Source organism: Balaenoptera acutorostrata, chromosome 3 (genome assembly GCF_949987535.1).
Source record: "Balaenoptera acutorostrata chromosome 3, mBalAcu1.1, whole genome shotgun sequence".
Lineage (NCBI taxonomy): Eukaryota > Metazoa > Chordata > Mammalia > Artiodactyla > Balaenopteridae > Balaenoptera > Balaenoptera acutorostrata.
Genome location: NC_080066.1, coordinates 56,495,714 through 56,501,627, shown reverse-complemented (window position 1 = coordinate 56,501,627; position 5,914 = coordinate 56,495,714). Strand labels below are relative to the sequence as shown.

The window sequence follows — 5,914 nt, the reverse complement described above, 5'->3', positions numbered from 1 at the left end:
AAGTGGATAAATGAAATGGCAAGGGTGACAATGGATGAAGCAACTGTGATGTTTGTGGCAAGGAAAGCCTATATGATTAATTAAAATGGAACCAATGTTATGCTTTATTTTTAATTAATTTAATGCATTGTATGATCTGATCTATTTTCCTTGTGATGTTTTGCTGCAGGTCAAAAACTAGAACAAGTTACTGTTCTTTCAAGTGAACAAGTTATTTTCAGGGAAGAAAAGTGAGCAGCTACTTTGGTACATTCAAAATTCTTATGTGTTTTATGACTAGTGATGTCAGTAGTCGATGTGAGATCATTCAGAGACTCAAGAAAGAATATTTTTATGATAGATATATTTTTTTCTTGTGAATGTCTCTACTTGGTTCAAGGAATTCTCATTATTGTTTCTTCCCTTTTTGAAACGTTTTTAAAAAGTAACCTGAATAATTTTGGAGAGTCATTGCCGTAATTCCTTTTTTCACTATTTTGTATTGAATGACAATAATCTTGTAGTTAAATGCAAGTGTGCTAAACATTGATATTTTTAATCTATATCTGGAACATTCAGAACATAGATGCTTCTACTTATATTTGTACTGTAATTATACCACATATAATTTTGCTACACTAATTATTCTTCAAATTTTTAGTTGATTAAGTTTTTTCTGTGTTTTCCCAATAGATTTTATCTAATTTTATTAGAACAATCCAAGGTCACTTTTTTCGATGTTATATATATAAGAATTCCATTATTCAGGTACTAAATAGAATGTCTACTCTACCATGTACTGTTCTTTATTCATAGTGCAGTAGATAAGCCTGAAGGAAATAAGCCTGGCTGTGGAAATGCTTATTTGTTGGGAGGGTGCTTGTCTGGATCGATGATGAGCACAACTGTCTGAGGATGCTGAGGGACTCATTCCAGATGTCAATCTGAGGTCCATATGAATGCCCCTCTAATAGGACAAATAAGACTCTTAGAGCCTGGCTCTATTTGGTGACCCCTCAGTAACAACATAATGCCACTGTTAGCATGCTTTTTTCTTTCTCACAGAAAAGGGCATTAGTGTCCTATCTTGTAAGGCAGTATGCACCTTTATGATCAGTGATCCATTTTGCTTTATTTTGCTCACTTTGAACAGAGTCACAAATATGACTATATATACATGTATATAGGAAATATGTTTTTGAGTCATGAATGAGAAAATGAAAAGGATTGAATTAAGAAGGGAACAAGCAACTGTGATGGGTACCGAAAGTCTCAGTAATGTTGAACTAAAAGAGGGGAACACTGCATGTGTACAGTAAATAATGGTAATGGAACCAAATTTTAGTTCTTTGTTATTTTTACTACTGAATATTTTCTAAGACTCTGCTTTTCTTTTTGTCATGTTTTGCTGAAATTGAAGGACTGGAATCAGGTCTTCCAATTCAGAGAATAAGGGTGAGTAGCTTTTTGAAATTCATATTTCATATGTTCTGTGCCAGGTCCTGAGGTCTCTCTGTTTATCTTTTAAGAGACTTATTTGAGAATATTTTGATGATGTGTCCTTTATCTCTTTGAGACCCTCACTAAGGTCACTTACATTACTGAATCTTTATAATTTCTTCTTTCATTTTAACTCTTTTCTGCTTTGATGGGAAAATGTAGAATTTTAGAGAATTTTTGGTAATTTTATAGTGGATCAAAAAATTATTGTAGTAAAATCGAAATCTTCCAAAATATTATCAGATTTTCCTCATCTGTTTTACTGTTGGGATTTCAGGATACAGACTCAATTATTCATAGGCATTTGTGGTCACATTGCATTACATTTTTATTTCTACTTTAATCTTTGTGGATTAGCATAAATTAGTTGTTTCTCATTTTTGCAACATGGAAAGTTGTATGTGAAATTTTGTTAGATCTCTTCAAGACCATGAAGTTTTTATACAATAAACGTTGCCATATTCTTTTGAAACCCAAAATAGTTCAGTTTTCAATACTGTGTTGGGCTAAAAAGAAAAGGTATTATGTTAGAGATATCAAATGGAGAAATATGCAATATCATATATGGCATCATTATTTCTAAAACTTGAATATGCATCACCAAAAAGACTGGTCCATATATTTCCTGGCAAGCTATGTTGAAGATTATGTGTTACCTGGTACTTTGAGATTAATGCCCTAAGGATAGGTAAACATTTTTCTTGACAAAGTTCGGTCACAGATTCCATCAAGAAGTACTTATGTTTATATTTATTATGTATTGTTTATTTATATTTTTTCTATAGAACCATAGAAGATAATTCTAAAGAGTTGAGTAATAACTAAAAAAAATAGTCATAGATCAAAAAAGGAAATTGGTTTAGCCAGATATTGAAATGAACTCTAGAACCTCGATCATTAACAAACTTTTGAGCAAGCATATGAAGAGCAGGAAAAAATGGGACGTTTTTACTTTTAAAAATGTCTTCTCGCAAACCCTTATTTGCATATTTGTTACTATTAGTAGATTCACAGAGCCATGAAGTCAGGAATACTGTCTCAATCCAAAGAGTATAACACTATATTGATGCATAATATATTTTCAGTAAATTGCCCATATTATTACTCTACAATAATACAGGATTCAGACACAGAAGCAGAATAGAACTGGCATAATAGAACCCTTCCTTATGACCAGCTCCAACCTCTTCTCCCCAAATGCTGCTCCTTCTGAAAAATGTACTTTATTTTTATGTATTTTTTAAGTTTATAAAAATGAACTGTATAATTTTGTTCCCTTTGTGACTACATCATTTGCACAAGATTCTTACTAATCAGATGAACATTTTATTTGAAACATCAAATTCATTGTTGTAAATGTGTTAGTAATATGCTCTTCTTATTTTGTATGTCTTTATTTTTTAGGTATTTTATTTTAAATATAGCAGTATGTCTTTTAGATTTAGCATTTTGTGTTATCTCTAATTCTTGATTAATCTTGCCAGGAGGGTTTCAATCATACTAACTATTTCAAATTACTAATATTTGTTAATATTTCCTATTGCCTGTCTGCTTTCTATTTTGGTGTTTTTATGCCCTTAATCTTATTAATTTTTCTTTACTCTTCTGAAGTTTGATTCAGTCTCCTTGATCTAGCTCTTGTGATATATAATCTATTGATTTTCAGCCTTCTTCAATTCTCATATATTGCTTTTTACTCTAAACTTCCCTATAAGTCACAAGAGCACAAGTTTGGCATTCTTCATCCTTCTTATTACTCATATAAATGTATTTTCTAATTTCCATATTGATTTATTTTTGAATTATGGATTATTTAGAAGGACATTGCTTAATTTCCAAGCAGCTGGACTTTCTCTATTGATTTTTATTACTGATTTCTAACTTGATTCCATATGATAAAAAATACTTTGAATAGATTTTATTACTTTGGAATAATTTTGTATCTCTGTAATGGCCCAGAGGGTGGCAGAATTTAGTGAATATTCCATTTTCACTGATTATTACATTAACATGTAATTATATCATTGTGGATGCAGTATTCTATACTTGCCAGTTATTTCCATTTTGAAATTGCCACATCCATATCTGATGTGTATTTACTAACCTATGATCTGAAAATGAGTCAGTCATTGAAAGTCATGTAGGAGATTGTCATGGAAATAAGGCACCTGGGTTGTTTTTGGAATGCTTGTAATATTTGTATTACAACCTGTGTGTTGATTAGTTGCTGTGTTTGGATGGCAAATTAATTAAGTTGTACAATTATAGTTCATGCTCTTTTCTACACATATATTTTAGTAGAAAGTTTAAAATATCCCATCAAAATAGACCAAATATTATCTAATACATTTCCTAGGAATATTGTCTACCAAATAATGTGTTATTTGGGGACTAACAATTGATGTCTTTAGGATAAGTCAAGAAGTTCTCTTTTAAACACAGACATTTCAGTAAATCAAACATTGCAGTAACGTTAAATACTCACAGCCATGCCATGATAGCCTTTCAATTCCAATCACTTGAATACTATTATTAATTTCAAAACAAAATTTGTATACTAAGGTTCAGATGTACTGAAAAAGCTATTGTTTAGATAAATCATACAAGGTTTTATTTATAATAATAATTTAAATTCTGATAATTAATTTATGATGACAATGAGAGGGCAAAATTGATTACACTGTATTTAAAAGAGTGTTAACATGAAGAAATTACTCAGGATAGCTTCCTAGTAGGAATTTTTAAGATTCTGGTGCTACGTGTGTTTCTTTCCAGATAACTTGAGAAGATTTATATTTGGTATATGGATTTTTCTTTTCATTTTTTGTCCTTTGTGCTGGCAATTCATGCTTGAGAATGAACAAATAAGAAAATAAATATAAAGCTGTAAGTTATGGTGTCATGTTAAAGTAGTAGATTAATGACACAGAATACAAAGAATTTTAATCTAGTGGTAAATCTTGAAAATTATTATCATTTCATTGAAAGGTCTAATAGCTACTGATACACTCTTATTTTGCACCAACCACCCTATAAACATTGTGTGGTTTATTCAGATGAGAGCCTAGATGTGTGTTTATGTATGTATGAGTGTGTTTGTGAACTTGACACAGAGACACAAGAACATCTGGTTGCCAGTGTGCTTTGTATATATAAGGTTAGGGTCCTGTCGAATCAAACTTACATATCAAACATGGCTTACCTAACTCTGGAGTGTGTCCACAAGTCAAGAATTTCCAATAAACATAGGTTAAAGTCTCCTTGCCCTCAATATTCACAAGTTATCTTGTCAGTATCTTCTAAGTATACTGTTTGTGTGAAGATAAATCCAAGGTCGTTTCTCCAGGCCAGCTTTAGTTATGTGGTAAACTCATTATTTACTTAATTACAAAAAAAATGGTAATTAGATTGAGAGACTGTGGCAAAGTGGGCATGATTGAATAGAGATTGGAGTGTAAGTTAGTGATGCTCTTGGTTTGGTTAAGCAGGTCTAAGAAAAATGGAAAAGCACATATGGCAGGAAAGCATTAATATGATTCCATCTAGAGAGTTTGGCTAAATTTTTGCAGATTAGAAATATGGGTGTTGCCCCTAAATAGAAAAAGTAAAAGTTTTTTTAAAAAATACTACTGGAGAGAGAAAATTAATGAAAAAATTGTAAGTGCAGATCGAGTAAAAATATAGTTAGATCTAGTGATACAATCAGTAGATCAGCACTTGGCAATAATAGTATTGTTCCAATGTGAACTAATATTGCTTAGGAGCGTGAGAAAAGATAAAGTTGCTAAACAGCAAGCTTATATGGGATGTTGTTGTGGTGTTGATTGCTTTTTGCTCCAATAATCTAAGTGATAAATATTGAAAATTGATTTCTGCCACATTATTTATTCTGTTCTAATTTTTGCATGTGTCAACATTACCGTATTCCAAACTGTGCCATCCCCATAGAGAAGCGGTTCTGCAGAAGTTTATGCAGTTGCCAAATTGCTAGCTTCAATAAACTAAAGCTGAAGCATTTACTGTCTTGTTAATACAAATAATAGTTCTGTAGGAATGTAACCCAGTTATAGAAATGCTCATTTGTCAAGAGCTACCTTACCAAGATCAATGGTAAGCATACTTGTCTGGGGATTCTAGAAGATTATTTCCAGACATTAATCAGAGGTTCCAGCTGGATGTCTATTCATGGGACGAGAACAATTTAAAAATTGGGCCAATATGGTGACCTCCTCAGTAATTTTACAGTGCCTCTATGCACATGCTTTTCCATTCTCTTATCAAATTGCACTGTCATAATACCTTCATTAGGCAGACTTCATGCTTAGAGTTTCACATTAAAGAGAGGTCTGGTGTTTCATATATTTTAAACTATTTGTTGTTAACTGTGAACAAATATTGAAATAAAAATTTAAATATAGAAACATATAAATAACTT

General features: G+C 31.5%; 2 non-coding genes across 2 annotated transcripts; both read left to right on the top strand.

Moving 5' to 3' along the window:
- Positions 1-865: 865 nt before the first annotated feature.
- On the top strand, positions 866-932 carry LOC114237597 (small nucleolar RNA SNORD109A). The gene has a single exon (XR_003623125.1). It is a non-coding gene; the product is annotated as a small nucleolar RNA SNORD109A (small nucleolar RNA).
- A 4,648-nt stretch (positions 933-5,580) lies between these two features.
- On the top strand, positions 5,581-5,647 carry LOC114237543 (small nucleolar RNA SNORD109A). Its single transcript, XR_003623075.1, has one exon. It is a non-coding gene; the product is annotated as a small nucleolar RNA SNORD109A (small nucleolar RNA).
- The last annotated feature ends 267 nt before the right edge of the window (positions 5,648-5,914 follow it).